Source organism: Schistocerca cancellata, chromosome 1 (assembly GCF_023864275.1).
Source record: "Schistocerca cancellata isolate TAMUIC-IGC-003103 chromosome 1, iqSchCanc2.1, whole genome shotgun sequence".
Taxonomy (NCBI): Eukaryota; Metazoa; Arthropoda; class Insecta; order Orthoptera; family Acrididae; genus Schistocerca; species Schistocerca cancellata.
The window spans coordinates 463999280-464012551 of NC_064626.1; positions in this window are offsets into that span (position 1 = coordinate 463999280).

Here is a 13272-nt window from a genome sequence, read left to right on the forward strand (position 1 = left end):
CCATTAACTCAGTTTCTTTATTACAGAGGGCAGCTAACCCTCTGACTGAACATGCTGAGCTACCGTGCAGGCAATCCATCGAGAACATAGAGGATAGTGGGACTACAGGGACTTATCTCTTACACGCTTCCCGTGAGACTCACATTTCCAGTGCGGATGCACTCAAACTCTTGCGGGAATCGGTAGAAGACGGCCGCACGTAATGAGTATAGTCGGCAGGGCCACTACAAATGTAGTGTGTGGACAGTAAGTTGGAAACGTGGGTCTCACAGGGAGCGTGAAAAAAGGAAGTCCCTCCAGTCGTACTATCCTCTATGGCAGTTCCGCTTCGAGCGGGAAGGTTTTTGATTATTTCACTTGCCGTAGCGTCGCTTGTGTGAAGTTTTCCTCGTTAGTGTTGTTCTGTCTGCCGAGTGAGTCGTAGCGCCGCCGCTCCGCCTTACTGTCTGTTTGTGTTCGTCTACTTGCAGCGGCGTCGGCCGCTCCGCTATGACTACCATGGTTTCCACGTGTATTCCGCGAAAAGGTACTGTGAGCTTCACTTTCGATAAAACAACGTGACATGTGCAGCCCAGGTCTCTAGAAATCCACAACTGGCTTGTTGATACAATTCGTGTGAACTCTGATCAGGTGCGCACCACTAATTTTGTCGCAGGCGCGTACGTGTTTTACGTGAAATTTATGGATCCCCTGCACGTCGAAAGATTATGGTCGCGACATGGTTCTCAAGTCCCGTTCAAGCATCCTGAAAATTCTGGTGTCACTCGCAGATGCTGAAATTGACTATAGCAATATTCGAATGTTCAACCTTCCACCGGAGGTTGATGACAACTTTCTGAAGGACATGTTGACTCCTTATGGTAACGTAAAAAACGTCCTTCGTGAACGTTGGTCCATCCGCCACTGGTTACAGTGTTATAGTGGAATTCGTTCCGTGAAAATTCGTGTCAAACGCCATATTCAATCACATTTACTAGTGTTTTGTTATCACGTTCGTGTCATGTGTACTGGTCAAGAGGGAACCTGCTTCCTATGTAATGGAAGTGGACACGTTCGGTCTAATTGCCTGCGTAGGGTTTTTGTATTAAAGCCGTCATTAATGCAGCGTCGCAGATTGACGGTTGCTGATCATGTTCCTTCCACTCCCGACGTCGGACCTAATTCTGCTTCAGATCGTAATGAACTAAGAGTCAGTTATGATAATCGTGAAACTGAATTTCCATCTTTACCTCCGCAACATGTTCAGAATCGTATTGCCCACAGGATAGAACTAGTAACAGTAACAAACAAGCGACGTCACACTCAAGATGGTGAGGTTGATGATTTATCTGAGCCTTCTGTCCCAATCTCCTCCGCATCGATTGTGTCCCCTGCTCCTCTAGATGCTACGATGCCTCCCATCCGTGTTACGGTGGGTGGCTAAGTAGTTATCTCCGGCATCTCTTCTGTTCGCGAAGTGGCTCCTCCTTAGCTGCCTGTGTGTCGAAAGGGAGCGGAGTTCCCATCCCCACCACCACCACCCCCCTCGTCTTTGTGTCCACCGTTACAGTGTGAGGCAACGCAATGTCCTCCTGATCGTTCGTCTTAAGACGCCGATGGTTTCCCGAATTTGCTGCCTACAACAGCTAGTGAGGAGAATAAAATTAGCTACCAACTATCACCTGTTGTATTGGTGGTTCCACAGATTGCTTCCGCCTTAGTGACTGGACACGCTGTACGTGACCCTGGTTCTGAGAGGCAGGAGGGTGTGCCTATGACCCCTCCCACACCCCCGTCTGCAGAGGCCGCCATGCCACGTAGCCGACAGAAACAGCGTATACAACCTGACCGTGCGGTGGCTCGTAACAAATCTAAGAAAAAAGGTTGTGATGTTGGGGTTCTGGTCCCCTGGTGTCTTATCTGTGGACTCCGCAATGGACAGCGACACTCAGCCGTCTACCTAATTCTGCTCAATACGTTCCGTACACCCCTGTACAGCTGTGATTAATGACCCAAGCCCACACGTTCCTTTCCTTAAATTTTAATCATGTGGAATCAGAATTGCCGTTGGTTTCGTTGCTTCGGTCTATTTATGATTCGTGTGCGGATATAGTCTTCTTACTGGGAGGTGTCATTTAGTAATTTCTCCTTACTTGGTTTTCGTATCATCTTTAATGTAGCACTTGAATATTCTACGGCGACCGCCTTATTCTTTCGCGAAGGCATTCCTACTGCTGAGGTGGAAATGCTGGATACTGGCATGGGCATAGGTTGTCAACTTTTTAATCTTATGTTGGTTCTTTTATATGCCCCTTCTGGCAATGGTCGCGCAGTGGATTGTTCACGTTTTTATAAACAGTGTATTGTTTATCGTTGCGTAAGAGTTCTGCGGGTGTTCTGTCGGGTGGTGAATTTAACTGTATATTCCATCCTGTGGATCAATCTCAGAATTTTAATTTCTCTCATGAATTACATGAATTGGTCCGCTCCTTACGCATAAAAGACGTCTGGTTATGTAAATACCCGACGTAAGGTAAATTTACCCACTTCACTGCGACTTCTCGTAGCAGGTTAGATAGGTTTTACTTATCAGACTGCCTGAGCGATAGTACTGTTAACGTGGAAGTCATCTGAGCCTGCATTACGGATCACTGTGCTGTGACTACAACCTTAAATCTACAACGGCAACTAGTCAAATTGTTTTGCCCTCCGTGGATGCTAAACGTCGTTTACCTAGTAGACCCCTCTCTCGATGACGTGATGCCAATCGTGTGGGAGCTTACTCTACGGTCCACTTGGAAATAACCTTCCACCCTTGACTGGTGGACACAGCTAGCAAAACCGAGGCTCAGGAAAACTCTGCTTCTTTTCTGTGCTGCCAAAGCGCGAGATTTCCGGAGAACTTATGAATATTACTATTCCATCCCGTGTGAACTTTATGCTGCTTAGAATCACTCCCCTCTGCGAATTGCGGATGTTAGGCGATTTCGGACGTTAGGCGTGCAAAGGCCAAATTGCTGATCTTGAAGAGAATACAGATGGAGGTTTGATAATCCGATCGAAGACGCGTTCATTGGTGACGGAAGAACTGCCTTCCTTTTATCATTTGTTTCGGCATCAGACCCGTCGCCAATGCGCTTGTATTCATCCCCTCACGACAAATGATGGACGTATCGTAATGGCGCAAGCTGATATAGTGCGTGGCTTTCACCAATACTATGTACACATCTAAGACAGCGATGAGTCCAGATGAAACCCTTAACGACCCACTTGTCAGCATCTGGGATACGACAATTACACCTGAACATAATGCAACGTCCTTAGCTGCCTTTCAGGCTGAGGAAGTTTACAAACTTATTGGGGGATCGCCTTCTCAAAAATCTCCGGGTCTAGATGGACTGCCAAAGGAATTTTACATGCGCTTTTGTCCGTTGTTGGTTGCTGCCCTTACCTCCTTTTTGAATGAAGTGTTACTGGGTAGAGTAGTGCCGACCTCGTTCAAAGCGGGAAAAATTGTTTAAATCCCGAAACGCACTGGACCGGCTGCCCCTTGTGGGGCGGCGAGTGAGTATATGCAAATTGCTTGTGAAATAAAGTTTGTTATTTAAACGTGGGAAAAACACTGCACTTCCCGGCTTTTGGAATGTTGTATAATGCTGTCTTTCGCCGTTCTCAACACTGGCTCTCTCTTTGCTTTTTGGCACCCAGAAAGTGATTTAACGAAACGTGGAGCCTGTAATGAGAGTTCCTAGTGCCCACTTAACCTGAGAATATTATTATAGCTGCAGCTTATAGCTCTGAAGAAGTAGGAGATTGTTCGGGATTTCTAATCAAAAACAATTTTCCAAAATAGTTGAGTATATTCTGAAATTCACTGATAACATCACAATTATCCCAACAGCGTAACAAACAGAGCAGTTCAGAGTCTAATTCGCTGATGCAACTATAAATGTCCGAATTGAATGTCAAAAGAATGCTCGCCAAAATTTGATGAGAAAATCTCATCAAACGCCACGCTAAAATGATTGGTAGAATGTCTGTCCCGCGACGGCACGTGAAAATACAACAACACGCAAACTGAAGCTAGATAATGAAAATCATAATTAATCCTTCACTTGTAATACTTTCACAGTTACGCGTATACATCGTAACTCAATACGGCACCCGAGGCAGTTTGTAGCAGCGCTACCGTAGCGAAGCGACTCCCGACACAGCTGACGTGCTATTCAGCGTCTGGAGAGAACTGGGGCCTTCCTTACTCGCGCAGTGCTCTTATATATATAGCCTCGGTGCGGACGGCTAAGAGAACGCCGGCTCTAACTTGGCTCTCACGACTGGCCGCTGGGCTAGTAACGCACCACTTCAAGTTACATAATAATTTATAGCTTCTTTTGCTGATGGCTTATGAAGCTGTTAATTTAATCGTGCATTTAGCACGCAGGTAAGTATTTATAATAAAATTATGACGTGGCTAAGTTAAATATCTTGGGCGAGAGAAATAATTAAGTTACGCTGCACGCAGCCGATGAGCTCTGAACTGGTCCTTTTGAGATCCGCTATCGCTATAATTTTATAGGTATTCAAAAGAAACTTTTCACATCTTCATAGTCATAGCGGACCTCCAACCTATTTAAATCTAAACATCCTAGTCTTATTCATTAGCCTACTTAATCTATCTTGCTTCCTTCAGTTTTGAGATGAAAACCAGAAAATCATGAATTTCCACTAAAGTCTTAACCTGTGAAATCCAAAGTACTGTTTTTATTAAATCATTATGAAAGATGAGTCTAAATATAAATTTTGAAGTCTCTAGCTCTTTTCTGTTGCGCCAATGATTTTTTTAGAAAAACGTCCAAATTACAAAAATGGCTGAAGTTATCGAACTGATATTTAATACACATTAATTTAGTATTATTCCTTACATGCTGGAAAAGTTTCAGATCATTTGCTTGAATTTTAAGGTATTGCGCAACATTTATGACGTCAGAGCTAGTTACAGCAGACTGGCTGGCACACAATGGAAACTGATGTGAATTTACTACAACGTGAGTAGGCTGCTTCCCTACATCACCCTCTACTTAAATTTTTTGTTTATGAATGTTAATGAATGAGAAAAAAAATTTAATTACAAAAAGGGAAGCAAGAGTACAATTTAACTCCCTATAAAAATCAAAATTGAAATATAAACATGTAGAAATATTAAAGAAAACTAATTACCTACATTAATTATTTAAATTGTGGGCATGTTCACTGCCTTTTAAACAATGTCAGTACTCAAAATTTTAAGCGAAGTCACTGAAATATTTTGGCATACATATTGCCTTAGACAAACACACATACGAATTGAAAAATTATGAAAATCTTAGATCCATTAAATACGTTTTTACATACACAAATTCAAAGAAAATAATATGATACCTAAACAGATGATTATCTCTTAGCAGTCTTTTCTAAACCTGAAAGAAAGTTCACAAATAATTTTTACACACGTGGTTGTAGCCGCTTTGGCTGGCGTCCTACACTTCCATTCACAAGGGTAGAGGAGGGGAAGTTGCTATGGTGTGCGTCCTTCACGTTATCTCTAACTTACATGGGGGAAAGGGGAGGGTCACTGTGAGTTGTGTCCAAGTCACTCCACGCTTTCACGCAGCTACCAGGCTGCCATTATCTGGTTTGTCCTGTAGAACAAACAAAAGAGTGCCTCAGACTCTGTTCACTTAATATCTAAGGGTGGGTCACAATGAAATGGGGATATATATACATTTTAACTTCCAATATATTACTGGAACAAAGTTAACAACTTTTTTTCAACATTACTCTTGCGGTTACTTAAATGTCATAAAATCGGTAAATAAATGGCTCAAAACGCCGTTAGTCACGTACTAGAGAAAATCTATGCTCATGGCATACAATCATGAATCCTATTTAACGTCAATTTATTATTTCTGGGCCGGAACACTGAACCAATGCTCGGTACATTCCTGACATTTGTATATTAAGCACTTAACTGAATCATCATTGATTATCTTATTCTTAGAGATAGTACGAGTATGATTAGTGGTTGTTTTCTCAGCTTCTTTGTATATGTGAGTAACTTTTGGTAATAGTACAGTCCTGAGTGTTCAAAACACACTACGTTTAGTTGCCTACAAAATCCACTTATTGGTCCTCTGCTGTTGTCAGTTCCACATCTGCAATTAGGGTCTTACTTACTTTGAAGTGTATTTATGCTGAGCTAAAATTACTGTTTCACGTCTGCTATTATGTTTCTTATTTATATTGCTAGTGTATGTACTTATTTACCACTCACTCTATTAATATTTAAAGCATAGGATAGCACATTTATTTCATATTCATAGTGTATTGCGGCTGATTAGTTTGCTCACGTGGCAATCCATTTCCACTCGACCGGACGCTGAAACCTCAGGTAGTCTCTCTCGACCTACCACTAAAGTGCATCAAGTAATTATGGACTAGCGTAATGCTAAATTCCTTAAACCTATAGGACACCATGAGCTGCTCTGTCTCATCTAACATAAGGGTACCTATGGTCGCATTCACGCTTCCAACTCATAACCTCAATACGCGTAGGTGTATCCTGTCACACACTACACTAAAATAATGGCCAGCTCCAACCTTATAAATACTTCAGGGACGTGTCCTTCACGACTCAACCACAAACACTGCTCACTTCTATTACACTGCCTTTCCTTGCTACATCAGGTGAGTTTAAACTTACAACTTATCTGCATATTTTTCATAACACTTAGCAATCTCTTTCTTATTATTTATTAGTTAGCTCTAATGTATCCACTAGGTTTCATTACCACTTCAGATTCTGCTTGTACACGAATTCATACATCTTTTTAAATTACTGTTGATGGACCACTTCCAACCAAACAACACTTTGTACTTACTATATTACCAGGGTACTACACATAATTGTTACTCAAATACATTTGTATCTTAATTACGTCATACTTCTCTATTGTTTGTCACTATTCAGTTCATCACATTAGGTATCTTTCTTCACTGATCGGTGGATAGAATGGTAACATAACTCATGACCTGATAGTCATGACAGAAAAATTTCATGTCTGGAAAGAAGAGATCTAAATTTTGGTGGATAGGAAAGATGAAGAATGAGTGAGACCTGAAAGGGAAAGAAGATCTCACACAGCTGGGACTGCACAGCTGCCACACTGTGTAGAGGTTACAGAACAACCTCCTCCCTACAGCCCTCATTGGCTGCCTATGAATTTCTTTAGGTCAATCACGTTCCTTAGACCTAATGGCTTCTTACTTTTAGGGTACTCTAGCCTATATGCATTGGCATGTGGTTTTCCTATGATCCTGAAAGGTCCTTGGTATACGAACATGAATTTCTTTGTTTCTGCATTTACCTTCTTGGATTTTTCTTTGGTTTTAACCAGAACTAATTGACCTATTTCAAAGCTAGTAGGTACAGCTTTTGCGTCATGCCGCTTCTTCCTTTCCAACGCTCTTTTTCTCATATTAGCCCTAGCCTTTAGTTTCTTTTCGTCTGTGGATATTTGCGTTAGAATAGGGAATTCTACCATATCTGCTATCACATTGTGAGGTTCTTGGCCAAACATCAATTCGCAAGGTGCAAAACCAGTTGCATCATGTCTTAAGTTGTTAATTACATTCTCAAAATACTTAATGTGCTCTGCCCAACTTGAGTGTTTTCGAGCACAATAAGTTCTACAAAGCCTATTCAATTCCCTCATAATACGTTCACTCATATTTCCTTGGGGGAAATACGCAGATATTTTCAGATGTTTCACGCCGGCCTTATCTAGACATTCCTTAAATCTATCAGAAGTAAATTGAGGCCCATTGTCTGACAGCAAATTCTTCGGAACGCCAACGTTCACGAAGAAGTCTTTTTCCAACATTTCAACCAATGTTTTTGCATTCGCTCTTTTAATTGGGTATAGCTTAACATATTTACTGAATCCATCCACAACAACAAAAACATGGGTACAACCACCTCTCGAAACAGGAAGAGGGCCAAACAAATCACAAGCCAGTAATTCTAGGGTTTCAGTGGGCTCTACTGAATGCATATCCCCTTGTATTCTGCTGTTAGCAGCACGGACCTTCTGGCACACTACGCAAGATGCTAGACGCTTGGCCACACGGCGGTACATGTTGTCAAACACAACCTTTTCCTTTAATTTTGCAATGCACTTCTTTGCACCGTAGTGCCCATACCTCAGGTGTACATAGTCGATTAGCAAGTCTACATGTTGTGAGGGAAAGCACAGCTTCCACTCAGAAACACCTATCTTTTTCCTCCTAAACAGAATACCTTTATGCAAACAATAGTATTGTGAAACCTTAGGATAGTTCGCATTTCCTAAATAGCTCTTCACTAATTTCAGTTGGTCATCTGCATTCTGCTCACGTCTCAAGTTCTGAATCACTCTCTTTAATGCACCTTCTTCCTTTACTTCGTGCAATGCAAACATTCGAACTTCATTTAGGTCTGTTGCTGTAATCCCCGCGTCATCACAGAGCTCCGCACTTCTAGATAACCCATCAGCTACCAGATTGTCTTTCCCTTGAATATATCTAACCTCAAGGTCAAACTGCTGGAGATACAATGACCATCTTACCAAACGAGAATTCCTCAACTTACAGGTTTTTAAGAAGGTCAACGCCTTATGGTCACTGTAAACAATTATCTTGTGCCCTAATAAATACTGCTCAAACTTTTGTACTCCAAATACAATGGCTAATGCTTCCAGTTCGGAGATGCCATAATTTCTCTCTGCTGCCTGTAAAGATCGACTTGCGAAAGCTATAGTCTTGTGCACTTCTTGTTCGTTCTCTATTTCTACCTGGAATATTTCCACAGCTATACCATAGCCACTAGCATCAACAGACATACAGAATGGATTTTCAAAATCAGGATGATGTAAAATTGGACTATTAATTAAAGATTGTTTAAGCACCTCAAACGCCTGTTGACATTCTGCTGTCCAAACCCAAGGGGTATTCTTTTTCAGCAGGAGGTGAAGACAGGGAGCATTAAAAGCCTGGTCACTAACAAAACGCCTATAGAAGCCGAACAGACCGAACATTGATCTCAACTGCTTCTTGTTTCTGGGAGCCTCAAATTTTTCAATGACTGCTAGCTTGCCTGGGTCAGGCAGAATACCTTTTCCACTTATCCTATATCCCAAGAAACCTATTTCCTCTTTAACGCACTCTGTCTTTTCAATCTTTAGTTTCATGCCACCTCTCTCAATAGCCTCTAACACTTCCTCTAATAAAGCTATGTGTTCTTCCCAGGTAGGAGTTGCTATTAACAGATCATCTACGTAGACTGTTATTTTATTACTTAAAGCTGGTCCTAAAACATGGCACATCACACGTACGAAAGCACAAACAGAGATATTAAGTCCGAAAGGTACCACACGGTATTGGTAACAAACTCCTTCGTACAAGAAAGCTGTGTACTTCCTTGAACTCTCCGCCAGTGGCAAGTTCCAATATCCTCACGTGATGTCCATAGAAGTTAAGAATTTTACTCCCCGGAATTTTTGCAATAATTCGTCCATATTCTGCGGTCTATCACTTTCCCTAACCACTATTTCATTTAACCAACGAGCGTCCAAGACCAATCTGACACTCCCGTCTCTTTTTGGTACAACAACAAGAGGATTATTGTACTCACTGACCGCTTTCTCAATCACACCCCACTCCAGCATTCTCTGTATTTCCTTTCGAACCGCCTCCTTCCTAGCTACATGTATTTGGTATGGCTTCCTGAAAAACACTTGGCCGGGTTTCACTTTTAATTGACATTCATAACCTTTGACTATGCCAGGTCGATCTGAAAATACCTTATGATGCCTTTTTAGAACCTGTCTCAGTTCTTCCTTTTGATTGGCGGAAATTTTATCGATTTCCTGCAATTTAGCTTCTATTTTGTCTAAAATAATTGCTTCTTCTTCTTCTGTGTTCAACTTACTGTTACTAAGATTAACACCTTCGTCCCAATACCTCCTATTTTTCAGAACTCGTATAGGCAGCTCCCAAGTTTCATGATCAGTTACTACATGTTTATCACTAAAAGGTACTATAATTACTCCGGTTATTGGCAAGACCATTTTTAACTGGCTTCTTTCAAAGTCAACAACACTCTGATATTTTGACAAGAAATCTATGCCAATTAAAACCTCAATACTGAGATTGTTTACAATTAAACATGGATGATCAATTAAATTACCATTAATGTTAAAGGGTAGTAAAGCTTCTTGCTTTACCGTTTTTGATACCTTGCCAGTAGCACCAATTATTCTTAGTCCTGATACCCTCATTACTGTAAGCTTGTCTTTACCAGGTAAAGCATCAAAGAAGGACTGAGATATTGCACTCACCTCACTTCCACTATCTAAGAGACAACGTACATTGATACCCAACATATTCACTATTATTATAGGGTGGCTTATTCTAGGTTGTACAGGTGGTACCTCAAATTCATCTAGTAGTTCCTTTTGGATTTGTCTCCAACTAAAGTGATCGACATCTGTCTTCATTACCTTTAGGTCACAGTGTGTAGGGGTTTCCTGAATTATATTTTCAGCTGCCTTTTCCAGTCTGTCTATTAATTTTAAATCGAAACACCTCACGACTTCATTACATTTAGTTTGCTGAACATAACCCAAATTACTGTAGTCTGAGCGATTCTGCGTCTCCAGACCGGGCATAACACTAGTTACAGCTAAACCACTTTTACCATTATCGTCAGTTTCCTCCTCAAGTGACAACTGGTCACAGCTACTGGGTTCATCGACCCTCAACAGCCTACCCTCTACATTCTCACTTATCTCCTGTCCTAAGTCTATTAGTACATTATCAACATCCTGCACAGGCACTTTAGATAAGAGCACATCATCCTCATCGTAAATATAAGCATGAATTTCTTCTGCTTCTTCACCTGTCAATTCAATATTTTGTAGCCCTTCCCTATTGTTACACTGCTGCGCCTTCTCTTTCTCTTCCCACTTAGAAAGCGTTTCTAACACGGTATCTATCAAATACTGTGAGTGATCTAATATTTCTGTTGTATCTTTAGATGCCACCGACTCTTCATCCACATGTTCAGTTTGAGTATTCTGATTTGTCTTACCAATTCCCTTAACTACTGGCTTAGGAAAAGTAACCGACTGGTGAGCGCCAGTGTCCTCATAGACGGGAACTAGTTTTCCTGCCTCGTCCTATTGCTGTTTTCTTTAGTTTCATTATAATTGACTGGCACAGCATTGCTTTCCGTACTGTTGTTTACATGCATATTTCTGTTCGGCACAAAATTATTATCCCTTGGACGCCATTGTTGGTTCTGATAATTATTTCCCCAATTCCTACCTTTCTTAGGATGGCGAATACCTATTGTTCTGATGTTTACATTACCATTTTGCTCATTCCTAAAATTACTATTATTGTTAGTGGCATTTCTGTTATTACGTGCCTGCTCCTCATTGGCAGCAACACGTTCTACACGTTCCAGATATTCAATGAAACGATCAAGATTGTCTCTAGGGGCCGATATAATTCTGGTTTGCCAATACCATGGCAGTTTGGCTTCAAGACCTAATATAATCATTTCTGGCTTTAGCTTTTCCGCTAAATGTGACAAACGTGAAATCCATGACCTAGCAAATTCTTTAATTGATTCCTTGCCTGCACTGAAGCGTTTTCCACTCCAAAATTCTCTTAACACTTCATTTTGCTTATTACTAGACCAATATTCATTAATGAAAGCTGTTTTAAACTCCGCTAAAGTTTTACACTTCAACATAACATCAGCGGACCAACGCAAGGCGTCACCTGCTAAATGGCTTTTAATAAATGAGATTTTCTCTCGTTCAGACCAATTTGGTGGAATTACATCTTCAAAATCGTTCCAGAAATCTAGCGGGTGGATATTTTTATCTGGATCAAACCGCAAGAACTGCCGACACCCGATAAATGCGGCGTTTGCAGCTACAACTTGTTGTACACTACCATTACCAGAAGTTACTGAAGCTACTTTACTCTCAATGTTAGCAATGTTAGTACTGATATTTTCTACTCTCAATTCAACATTATCTACTCTTTGTACAATATGAGTAGTATCACTTTTGATTGCATCTACGTCTGCTTGACATATGTTTACTTTAATATTAACATCTTTAAATCTATCTGAGCACAGTTCAGATTCCGACTCGATCTTTTCTGTTAATTTGTGCTCCAGCTTCGCATCTTCCATTTGGAAGTCTTTGCGAACCTCAGCAACTTCAGATTTAACTGTTTTATACATTTCAGAAAATTGTTGAGCAACCTTTTTCTTAATATCCTCATGGTTGTAATCAATTTTATAATTCAAACTGTCTAGATCCTCTTTCAACTTATTGCAACCAGCCTTGAAGGTATCGTCCATTACCTCCAATCGTTTATTAAAATTAGTTTGACTGGCCACAATCCTGTTATTTACCTCAATTATATCAGATTTTAATTCAGCTGTCATTTGTGCATTACTGGCAGCGATTGCTTGTAATATAACATTTAGATCAACAGCCCCAGCATTTTTGGGTTGCTCACTAGCTGGCTTTTTATCACACTCAGGTGACGAAAAACTAGCTCCAACACCAGAATCATCAAAATTAAATGAAACTTCTGATTGATTAGTCCTATCTAACTTCTCCTTCTTAAACTCTACCATCTCTGATGACTGTTTCATTTTTAATTCATCAGAGAAACTATCATCCAATAAATTTACAATTTCTACTTTCTGCTTTACTACAGGGGTCTCTATTATTGAATCATTACCCCTTCCCACACTACTGTCAGGAGATAATACTTCATATTTTACTTTAACATTACCACTTTTATGCATATTTACACTTGAACCGTTGTCTGGATTTACAGTTCCCTCCTCAGACATAGGTTCTGATATAAGTTTAACCTCAGTTTCTTTTGGCGGTTCCATCGCCGACAGTCTCTTAGTGCAGGTTAGTAAAATTTTTAACAGTTTTCCACGTAACTTAGTTCCTTCTGCACGACGTATGGCGTTGCCGGCGCGGCGTACCAGGATTACTGATGCGACGCAGCTCGCTGGATTGCAGACGGCACTCCGACGGCTGTTGTGTGTTTGCGTGGCCCGCAATTGCAGGCGCTGCGCCGTCTGCTCCAGCGGACGACTGCGGTACGGCGAAACTGGCTTCTCGCGATGCCGGCAGCACCGCTAGACTCAGTGCCAGCTCCGTCAATCTAGATGCG